At 42.4% G+C, this 12,205-nt stretch overlaps 1 protein-coding gene across 2 annotated transcripts in view; it reads left to right on the top strand.

Moving 5' to 3' along the window:
* RBM6 (RNA binding motif protein 6) overlaps positions 804-12,205 on the top strand; it is an 83,221-nt gene continuing 71,819 nt past the window's right edge. The window contains exons 1-2 of one of the 2 annotated variants that reach the window (XM_018067181.1): positions 804-959; positions 1,337-1,508. The gene's annotated coding sequence lies outside the window, so the exon portion shown is untranslated. The remainder of the gene's footprint in view (positions 960-1,336; positions 1,509-12,205) is intronic. The other variant, XM_018067180.1, reaches the window with a different exon arrangement.

Genomic DNA, 12,205 nt, shown 5'->3' with positions numbered 1-12,205 from the left:
TACCCACAGTGTATCTGAATAGCACTGAAGATTAAAGGAGATAATGAAGGGTCAGCACAAGGCCAGGAGCAGAGTTGTGATGAAGGGTTGCAATTATTATTGCCCAAAGAGAGTGGGCATAAGGCAAAAATAATTAGTTCCTTCATATGTTTACCTCTTTGAAGGACAAAGTACTACTACCCACCAGTGATATTCTTGAGCTGGGAATGGCTAATTTGAAAATCCATCAGAAAGAAAAGAGGACGAGCGTGTGATTACTGCTCCACTATCCACTCCAGTGTTCTTGCCTGGAGAATCCCAGGGACGAAGGAGCCTGGTGGGCTGCCGTCTATGGGGTCGCACAGAGTCGGACACGACTGAAGTGACTTAGCAGCATCCTATGGGAGGGTTGGGAGCCAGGCTCTTATGTGGGCCACAAACTCCCGCCCCGGAAGGCTTAGGTGGAGAAGGCTCCCTTCCATTTCCTTCACATTAACGGAGAATAAGTCCTTTTTAAGCTAGGCAGGCCAGGGTCCTGTCCGCACTCTGGCAGGGAGCAAATCTCGAGAAACCCAAGCCACCCATAGACTGCACGCTTTGCTCATACTCGAAAGAGCGAAAGAAGACGAGCGGCGGTGGGCTAAGTGCCAAACCACAACCCCCAGCAGGCCCAGCGGACCGGGGCAAGGAAGCGCACCCTCCCATTGGACGTGGGCAATAGCGTGCCCCTCACGCCCCGCCCCCGCAGGCAAGCACACACCCCCGCCCCGCCCCCGGCCCCCGCGCAGGGTACGCCGGGAGTGGAGTCGCCGCGACCCACCGCTGTATACTCCATCTCCCGGCGGGCCGAGCGCTAAAGGCGGCGGCACTTTTGTGGAGGCAGCGGCCCGGCGCGGAGGAAGTTCCGGTCTCCGCGGCGCTGGGTCGGTGGCGGCGGCTGAGGATTAGGAGGAGCGGGCCGCGGAGGCCGCGCTGCCTCGGTAAGGGCTTGGGGTGGTAGAGAGGGCGTGCGGGAGCCAGCGGGGAAGGAGCCGGCCTGCCCGGCCGCTTTGGACGTAGCGGGCTCGCGCGGCCTGGAAGCTGCGGCTTCGGTGTCGCGGGGCAGCCGCGGCCTCCCTCAGGAAGAAGAGAGTCAAGTGGCGGTGTGGTGAGGGAGGCGCCGCCCACGGGAGGAACGCCCCAGAACGGTCGCGGGCCCGGGGCGGGGCCCGGCCTGGCGGTGGAATTACCGGTCCCGTCTCGGGGCGGCCGGCTTCGGGGGTCCGTGGCTTGCGCGTGGTTGCGGTTGGGTGCTCTTGGTCCGAGGGGCTGCAGGCAGGCGGCCCTTTCTTCCTCCTTTTTTCCCCTGCATTTGCAGGAATCTGATCCACTTGTGAGGCATCGCTCGAGAGGGAGCTTTTCTTGTGGTTAGCCCGTAGCTTCGCCCTCAGACCTGGACAGACCGGAGTGGGCTCGGCCGGACAACAGGGCGCGAGAGCTCGGAGCCCAGCGCGCCGGGCTGTAGAACCTGGATCCCGGGGAGTGGTCTGGTGGGTCCTGTGCCAGTTGGGCGAATGTGGGAGGACAGGGTTATTTCCTCGTATTATGCACTCTTTAGATTCCTTTTAGTGGTATATCAGTAAGTCTGTTTTTCTCTTAACTTTAGAATTGATCTTGTGCTACTGGGCTTAACTCTGGGCGTGCATTTTTTTTTTTTTTAATAAAGGAAAAGGTCTTATTTTGTAGGGTAAACTGTAAAGGTAATTGTATTTTTTGCACATTCCAGGTTTGCTTGTGAATATCAGAGCTGCGGGATCTAGATGGAGTTTAGTAGACTCTGATGCGCCCGGTCACCTGGTTCATTTTTCTGAACTCTGGATTGTGCCCTCAGTTTGTTAGCTTTCAACTTCCTGTTGAGTAGTGCCGCCACTGTGAATGGTTTAATAATGTCAACATCAGCAGACTTGTGAGGTCTGTAGGGAGAGGTTTCAAGAACTGATAAGTGAGGGTAGGACAAGTAGTGTCTAATGGTATGTTACCATTTTAGTGAAACACACAAAAATTGCACCTGAACCTTGCCTGGTTAATTAGTATCTAACCAGGTACCTAGCCCATAGGATAGGCTGTTTAGGATAGGCTATTTTTGGACATCTGTAGCATTCCTCTTCATTTAATTCTGTTACCAGAATTGGGTTTACTTTTGTTGCCTTTGGGAGCCTAGTTTTTTTGTAGCCTTTCATAGGAGAATTGTCAATGGAGAGGTTACAAAGTGAATGCTCCTGTGTTATTGAAGATAACATGGGCAAGGTTATACTTTTCTGCCAGTGTTTAAATACATAAAATAATGTGTTAATAGTCTAACTCAAAATTGTATTAAGATTAAAAAACTGTTGGAAAATTCTGAAATTTTTAAAGATCATGAATCATGGAGTCAGCTTGCTTGGAATAGACTTTTCTGCTAGACTTCCACAGTAGTTGTTCATTTCATTCTCTTAGGGGGCATCTATTGGGTACCTTTTATAACCTTCCTATCACACTGATAGGACTGTAGGAGCTCTAGAAATTGATAGGGTTTGAACTGTTGACTCCTCTACTGACTGAGCAACATTGAACAAGTTACCTAACTTCAGGTTCCTCATGTGTGAAATGAGGTTAAGAAATGCAGCCACTTTGAAGGTTGTTGTGAGGTTTACGTAATCCTTTTAGGATGGTGCCTGGTGTGAGGAAAGTGTTCACTAAGTGTTAGCTGCCACTGTTACCTTTTAAAAAAATTTTTGTCACTTCCCTGGCAGTTAAGTGGTTAGGACTCTATGCTTCCAGTGCAGGGGGTGCAGGTTCCATCCCTGGTGTGGGAACTAAGAGTCCACATGCCATGTGGTGCAGCCAAAAAATTAAAAAGAAAAAAATATTTTGTTGAGATAAAATTCACACATCATACATTTCACCCATTTAAGGTGTCTAAAAATTCGATGTTTTTTCATGTAGTACAGTACTTTTTTTTTTTACAAAGTTGTGATAAATATGTTTTGTTGCATATATTGTAATGAAATTTGCCATTTAATCCATTTCTATATGTAAAATTCACATACAATTCAGTGCATGAATTACATTCACAACGTAATGAAACCATCACTACATCTATTTCTAAAACTTTTTCTTCACCTTAAACAGAAACTCTAACCATTAAGCAGGTAACTACCTTGCCTCTTCCCTCTAGTCCCTGGTAACCTCTGATCTGTATTCTGTCTGTCTGAATTTGCCTGTTCTAGGTACCCTGTGTAAGTGGTATCATACAATAATTATCCCTTCATGTCTGACTTTTTTCAGGTAAAAGAATGTTTTTTAAGGTTCATTCATGTCGTAGCGTATATCCAAACTTCATTCCTTTTTTTTTTAATTAAAAAAGTTGAGATGTAATTGACATCTACATTCCCTTTTAAGGCTGAACAATACTCAGTTGCTATGTATAGGCTACATTTTACTTACCTGTTCACTTGCTGGACAGTTGGGTTTCCACCTTTGGCGATTGTAAATAATGCTGCTGTGAACGTGGGTATACAAATATCTCTTCATGCCCCTGCTTTCAATATCTTTGCATATATGCCCAGAATTGGGTCATATGATAATTCTGTGGATAGCTTTTTGAATACCCACCATACTGTATTCCACAGCAGTTGCATCAGTTTATGTTCCCGCCAGTAATACGCAAGGGGTCCGATTTCTCCACATCCCAACACTTGTTACTTTCTGAGTTTTTTTGTACAGTAACCATTTGAATGGGTGTGAAGTAGTCCCTCCATCTCTTCCTTCTGCCTCCCTTTTTCTTAGCTATTTTGACCGTTTTAAAATGTACATGTCGGTGCAACCATCATTACCATCCAGCTTCAGAACATTTTCATCTTCTCAGACTGAACCTCTGTGCCCATTAAACAATAGCTTCCCATTCTCCCCACCTCTTCCCCTGGCAACCACCATCCTACTTTCCATCTCTCTGAATTTTGCCTGTCCTAAGAAGCGAAAAGCAAAGGAGAAAAGGAAAGATACAAGCATCTGAATTCAGAGTTTCAAAGAATAGCAAGGAGAGATAAGAAAGCCTTCCTCAGCGATCAATGCAAAGAAATAGAGGAAAACAACAGAATGGGAAAGACTAGAGATCTCTTCAAGAAAATTAAAGATGCCAAGAGAACATTTCATGCAAAGATGGGCTCGATAAAGGACAGAAATGGTATGGACCTAACAGAAGCAGGAGATATTAAGAAGAGGTGGCAAGAATACACAGAAGAACTGTACAAAAAAGATCTTCACGACCCAGATAATCACGATGGTGTAATCACTCAGCTAGAGCCAGACATCCTGGAATGTGAAGTCAAGTGGGCCTTAGAAAACATCACAATGAACAAAGCTAGTGGAGGTGATGAATTCCAGTTGAGCTATTTCAAATCCTGAAAGATGATGCTGTGAAAGTGCAGCACTCAATATGCCAGCAAATTTGGAAAATTCATCAGTGGCCACAGGACTGGAAAAGGTCAATTTTCATTCCAATCCCAAAGAAAGGCAATGGCAAAGAATGCTCAAACTACCGCACAATTGCACTCATCTCACATGCTAGTAAAGTAATGCTCAAAATTCTCCCAGCCAGGCTTCAGCAATACGTGAATTGTGAACTTGCAGATGTTCAAGCTGGTTTTAGAAAAGGCAGAGGTACCAGAGATAAAATTGCCAGCATCTGCTGGATCATGGAAAAAGCAAGAGTTCCAGAAAAACATCTATTTCTGCTTTATTGACTATGCCAAAGCCTTTGACTGTGTGGATCACAATAAACTGTAAAGAATTCTGAAAGAGATGGGAATACCAGACCACCTGACCTGCCTCTTGAGAAACCTATATGCAGATCAGGAAGCAAGAGTTAGAACTGGACATGGAACAACAGACTGGTTCCAAATAGGAAAAGGAGTATGTCAAGGCTGTATATTGTCACCCTGCTTATTTAACTTACATGAAGAGTACATCATGAGAAACGCTGGGCTGGATGAAGCACAAGCTGGAATCAAGATTGTCAGGAGAAATATCAATAACCTCAGATATGCAGATGACACCACCCTTATGGCAGAAAGTGAAGAGGAACTAAAAAGCCTCTTGATGAAAGTGAAAGAGGAGAGTGAAAAAGTTGGCTTAAAGCTCAACATTCAGAAAATGAAGATCATGGCATCTGGTCCCATCGCTTCATGGGAAATAGATGGGGAAACAGTGGAAACAGTATCAAACTTAATTTTTTGGGGCTCCCAAATCACTGCAGATGGTGATTGCAGCCATGAAATTAAAAGACCCTTACTCCTTAGAGGAAAAGTTATGACCAACCTAGATAACACATTCAAAGGCAGAGACATTGTTTTGCCAACAAAGGTCCGTCTAGTCAAGGCTATGGTTTTTCCAGTAGTCATGTATGGATGTGAGAGTTGGACTGTGAAGAAAGCTGAGCACTGAAGAATTGATGCTTTTGAACTGTGGTGTTGGAGAAGTCTCTTGAGAGTCCCTTGGACTGCAAAGAGATCCACCCAGTCCATTCTAAAGGAGACCAGTCCTCTTTGGAAAGAATGATGCTAAAGCTGAAACTCCAGTCCTTTGGCCACCTCATGCGAAGAGTTGACTCATTGGAAAAGACTCTGATGCTGGGAGCGATTGGGGGCAGGAGGAGAAGGGGACGACAGAAGATGAGATGGCTGGATGGCATCACTGATTCGATGGGCGTGAGTTTGAGTGAACTCCGGGAGTTGGTGATGGATAGGGAGGCCTAGCGTGTTGCGATTCATGGGGTCGCAAAGAGTCGGACAAGACTGAGTGACTGAACTGGACTGAAGTACTCCATAGAACCATAAATTATACAATATTTGTCTTTTCATAACTGGCTTATTTTACTTAGAATATCTCCAAGGTTCATCCATGTTATATCTATCGGAATTGCATTCCTTTCTGAGGCTGAATAGTATTTCACTGTATGTATATATTACATTATCTTTATCTTCTCATCTGTTGATAGGCACTGGGTTGTTTCCACCTTCCACCTTTGAGCTGTTGTGAATAATGCAGCAATGAACTTGGAGGGGTGCACATATCTACTTGAGTCTCTGCTCTCATTTCTTTTGGGTTTATACCCAAAAGAATTGGAATTGTTGGATCGTATGATAATTCTGTTCTAAATTTTTGAGGAACTGCTGTATGTTTTATGCGGTGGCTGCATACATTGTACGTGCCTAACAGCAACGCACAGGGTTCACATTTCTTCACACCCTCACTAGCTTCTGTTAGTTTCGTTTGGTTTTGTTTTAATAGCCATCTTAATGGGTATAAAGTGGTTATCTTGTAATTTTGATTTACATTTCTCTAATTGTTAATGATGTTGAGAGTCTTTTTAAGTGTTTATTGGCCATTTGTGTGTCTTTGAAGAAATGTTTATTCAAGTCCTTTGCTCATTTTTGAATCAGGTTGTCTTTCGTTGTTGAGTTTTAGTTTTCTGTAATTCTGGATATTAATCCCTTATCAGATACGTGGTTTGCAAATATTTTCTCCCATTCATGAGTTGTCTTTTTATTCTCTACTGATGTTGTTTGTAACACAGACATTCTAATTTTGATGAATTCCAGTTTGTGTATTTTTTTTTGTTGACTCTGCTTTTGATGTCATATCCAAGAGATCACTGCCAAATCCAATGCCTGAAGCTTCTGGTTTGTTTTCTTCTGAGTTTTAGAGTTTTAAATTTTAGGTTTAGGTCTTTAAACCCTTTTTGGCATAGCTGTGCAAGAGTCGCACTTCATTCTTTTGCATGTGGATTTCCAGTTTCCCTGTGACCAGTTGTTGAAAAGACTGTCTTTTTTCCTTTGAATGGTCTTGGGACCCTTGTTGAAAATAACTTGACCATGTATGTGAGAGTTTATTTCTGAGATCTCTAGTTCATTGTTCTGTATGTCCTTATACCAGTACCACACTGTTTTGATTACTGTAAATTTATAGTAAGTTTGAAATTGGGAAGTGAGTATCCTCCAGTTATGTTCTTTTTCAAGGCTATTCAGAAACCTGTGAAATTTCATAGGAATTTTAGAATGGGCTTTGGAATCAGATGGTCTTGAGTTTGCTTTTCCTCATATTAGTTATATTGTTTTGGGACAAGCCTCTCAAACTATTTGAGTCTCATTTTCAGAGTCTGTGAAGTGGGGATTGTAACAGAATTTACCTCATGGAGGACCTGTGATGATTAAATGAGAGAACCCATGTAAAATACATAACTGTGGCAGAGTCAGTACTCAACTATTCTTGCCTTTATTATTGTTTCAGAGGTAGACATACTCAGAAAGGTCCCTTCCAGCTTAATGTGATTGTGATTTTAAACACCTGAGCATAGTAGCAATAATAATAATATTTAATACATTGTTGCTTTAAATTTTTCAAAAAAATTTTTGGAGGCATGACTTATATATCATAAAATTCACAGGCTGTAGCTGTTCAGTTTGATGCAGTCATCACCACAATTCAGATTTAGAATGTTTCCAACACCTCAAAACATTCCCAACTTTCTGTTTGTTGTTAATCTCCACTTCCCACTCTAACTGCAAGTCCTAGCATCCACTAATCTGCTTTCTGCCTCTGTAGTTTTATGTTTTTATGTAACTTCATACAATTGGGATATCTGGCTTCTTTCACTTATAATTTTTTTGAGGTTCTTCCATGTTGCATTCCTTTTTATGAGTATATCACATTTGTTCATTCATCTGCCTGTTGATGGACATTTGGAGTCTTTTCAGTGTTTGGCTCATTCATATAATAATGTTACTATCAATATACTTCTTCTTATGCATGATCTCATTTACTCTTTATAGTAATCATATGAAGTAGGTACCACTATTATTCCCGTTGTGTAGGAGGAGAGCGTCAAGGCATATAGAATTTAAATGTAACTTACCAAAGATACACAGAAAGCTAAATTTTTTCTTCCTTCCCCCCTCAACTGTGCTGAGAGGCACGCGGAATCTTAGTTACCTGACCAGGGATTGAAGCTATAGTCTCAGCATTAGAAGCATGGAGTCCTAACCACTGGGCCATCTGGGAATTGCCAGTTTGAATCCAAACCCAGGCAGTCTGACTTTAAAACACATTCACTTAGGCCAGTGGTCTTGAAATTCCCTTGAACCATCTAAATGGATTCGGAGAAGGCAATGGCACTCGACTCCAGTACTCTTGCCTGGAAAATCCCATGGTTGGAGGAGCCTGGTAGGCTGCAGTCCATGGGGTCGCTAAAAGTCGGATATGACTGAGCGACTTCACTTTCACTTCTCACTTTCATGCATTGGAGGAGGAAATGGCAACCCACTCCAGTGTTCTTGCCTGGAGAATCCCAGGGACGGGGGAGCCTGGTGGGCTGCCGTCTATGGGATTGCACAGAGTCGGACACGGCTGAAGTGACTTAGCAGCAGCATCTAAAAGGATTAAAAATTTTTTCACCCTTAAAATTTTGAAAAAATTGTTTACCACCTTGTACATTTATAAGTTGACATCTTAACACTTCTGTCATAGATGGCTGCGAAGGATGTATTTTCTGGCATAATATATTACATGTGTGCTTTAAATATATAGTTGACAAAATCTTGAAACTGATTATTTAATTTATGGAAAATGTCTGCATTTAAATTTACGGCAAATCAAACCTTAATGTCAGTCATTTAGCCAAATGAGTCTGCATCGGTGGGAACATTCTAAGCCCCAATGATGTTTGAAATAAACTCTTAAAATAGTACTAACATTTACTGAGCAATTTATTTATCAGGCACTGCTCTAGTGAATTTGCATTGTCATTTTTTCCTGATAACTATAAAGTAGACATTATCTTTATTCCAGATTTTTACAGATAAGTAAAGTGAGGCATTAAGTTAAATCATTTGCTTAAGGACATACCTTGTGGCCAAGCCATGATTTCCCTCCCAGCAGTCGAGCTGTGAACCCCACTAGCACAGTAGGTCCAGAGACTGCCCTCTTGTCCCTTCACTGCCACACTGGGCTATCTTATAAAACTCACTTTGCTATCTTATAGAATTCACTTTTAAACTAGGAACCTGATTATAATTTGCTGATGTAAGGGGTGAGGATATAAGAATATTTAAAATCTGGAAAATTTCTCTTCATAAGAAAAAGCGGCTCTAATGAAGTGTTTAAATGTCTCCCAACAGTAGTGAAGTCTTAATTTATGCATGAGCTTGAGATCCCTGTAGGATGGCCAAGTGGCCATTTCTGGCAGACATTTGGACTTTATAGGAAAGTCTAAGCTAGAGATGGAGATGTGGAAATTATAATCGTAGAGATGGTAGTGATAGTCATTAAATTGGGAATGGACAGGACTGGCCAGTGTCTTAGCTTGGACTGCTATAACAAAATACCCTAGATTGGGTGACTTAATAACAAATTTATTTCTCACAGTTCCAGAGGCAGGGCAGTTTCAGATTAAGGTGCCAGACAGTTTGGTTCCTGGTGAGATCCTTTTGGTTTGCAGACAGCTGCTTTCTTGCTGTATCCTCACATGGTACAGAGAGAGAGCACTCTCTTTTATTCCTTCTTCAGTTCAGTTCAGTTCAGTTCAGTCGCTCAGTCGTGTCCGACTTCTTGCGACTCCATGAATCGCAGCACGCCAGGCCTCCCTGTCCATCAGCAACTCCCGGAGTTCACTCAGTGATGCCATCCAGCCATCTCATCCTCTGTCGTCCCATTCTCCTCCTGCCCCCAATCCCTCCCTGCATCAGAGTCTTTTCCAATGAGTCAACTCTTCGCATGAGGTGGCCAAAGGACTGGAGTTTCAGCTTCAGCATCATTCCCTCTAAAGAAATCCCAGGGCTGATCTCCTTCAGAATGGACTGGTTGGATCTCCTTGCAGTCCAAGGGACTCTTAAGAGTCTTCTCCAACACCACAGTTCAAAAACATCAATTCTTCGGTGCTCAGCTTTCTTCACAGTCCAACTCTCACATCCATACATGACCACTGGAAGACCATAGCCTTGACTAGACGGACCTTAGTCGGCAAAGTAATGTCTCTGCTTTTGAATATGCTGTCTAGGTCGGTCATAACTTTTCTTCCAAGGAGTAAGCGTCTTTTCATTTCATGCCTGCAATCACAATCTGCGGTGATTTTGGATCTCCCCAAAATAAAGTCTGACGCTGTTTCCACTGTTTCTCCATCTGTTTCCCATGAAATGATGGGACCAGATGCCATGATCTTTGTTTTCTGAATGTTGAGCTTTAAGCCAACTTTTTCACTCTCCTCTTTCACTTTCATCAAGAGGCTTTTTAGTTCCTCTTCACTTTCTGCCATAAGGGTGGTGTCATCTGCATATCTGAGGTTATTGATATTTCTCCTGGCAATCTTGATTCCGGCTTGTGCTTCTTCCAGCCCAGTGTTTCTCATGATGTACTCTTCATAAGTTAAATAAGCAGGGTGACAATATACAGCCTTGACATACTCCTTTTCCTATTTGGAACCAGTCTGTTGTTGCATGTCCAGTTCTAACTGTTGCTTCCTGACCTGCATATTCCTTCTTAGAAGAGCATTAACCCGTTTCCTAAGGGCTCTACCCTCATGACCTAATTACCTCCTAAAGGCCGTATCTTCAGTTACCATCAAGTCAGAGATTAGAACTTAAACATGAATTCTGGAGAGACACACATTCAGTATAGTCTGTAGCACCCAGGGACAGCATCATGAACAGTGCTAGGGAACATAACAGAGCCTAGTTAGCATATTTGGTGGACATTCATTTATTTAGTCAACTGATGTTTAAAGGTTTTGTATTGGGGTGGGGGGTTATATGAGAGAGACTGGAGTATGCTTACGAACAAAAGCAGAGTGGTAATATAGGTCAAAAAAAGGAGTTAAGGGACTTTGCCGCTGGTCCAGTGGTTTAGAATCTGCCTTGCAATGCCGGGGATGTGGATTCAGTTCCTGATTAGGGAACTAAAATCCCACATTCCACAGAGCAACTGAGCCTATGCTGTAACTAAGATGTGGTGCAGCCAAATATTTAAAAAAAAAAAAAAAAATTAAATGATAGTGATAGAACAAGGTAAGGGTAGAGTCTTCAGACTAGTCTTTAATCTTCGTACACAAAAACATTCCAGGAAGATTGTGGACTTGTATATTTTTTTAACAAATCAATATGCAGACCTTTGCCTTCAACAAATGCTGTTCTTAAGAATGGATCTTGCTCCTGAATGTAAGAACTATAACTTTAAAATTCTTAGAGGAAAACTGAAAGGGAAAGCTTTATGTGTTGGATTTGACAATGATCTTTTAAAGGATATGACACCAAGGGCACAGTTAGCAAAAGGAAAAATAGGCAAATTGGACTTCATTAAAATTTAAAACTTTTGTGTTCAAAGAATACTGTCAACAAGGTAAAAGGCAACTCATAAAATGGGAGAAAATATTTGCAAATCACATGCCTGGTAAGGGATTAATATTTAGAATATGTAGAAAACTCCTAAACTCAACAGCAGCAACAAATAACCTGTATCAAAAAATGGGCAAAGGACTTAAATAGACATTTCTCCCAAAGAGGATGTAAAATGGCTAGTAAGTATGTGAAAAGATGCTCAGCATCATTAATGATAAAGGAAATGCAAATGAAAACCGCAGTGAAATACCACTTCACACCCATTAGAATGGCTGTTACTAAAATACAAAAAAAAACCAGAGTAGTAAGTGTTGGTGAGGATGCGGATGAACTGGAACTTGTATCATTCTGTTAGGGTTGCCATAACAAAATACCATAGACTAGGTGGCTTAAACAACGAAAAATGATTTTCTTGCAGTTTGGAGATTGACGTCTAAGATCAGGGCATGAGCAGGGTTAGGTTTTGGTGGGGCCTCTCTCCTTGACTTGCAGAAGGCCCTCTCCTGGCCATGTCCTCACATCAGCTTTTCCCTGTGCATGCATTTTTGGTGTCTCTTCTGCTGACACCAGTCCTGTTGAATTTGGGCCCCACCCTTGTGGCCTCTGTCAACCTTAATTACCTCCTCAAAGGCCATGTCTCCAAATACAGTCACATTCGCAGTTAGGGCTTGAAGCTGTGGGGGACACAATTCAGTCCATAACAGAACCATTTGCACACTGTTGGTGGGAAGGTAAAATGATGTAGCTGCTGTGGAAAACAGTATGGTGGTTCCTTGAAAAATTAAAACTAGAATTGCCATATGATCCATCAGTTCTGCTTC

The sequence above is a fragment of the Capra hircus genome, chromosome 22, assembly GCF_001704415.2.
Source record: "Capra hircus breed San Clemente chromosome 22, ASM170441v1, whole genome shotgun sequence".
Lineage (NCBI taxonomy): Eukaryota > Metazoa > Chordata > Mammalia > Artiodactyla > Bovidae > Capra > Capra hircus.
This window is presented reverse-complemented; position numbering and strand designations above follow the sequence as displayed.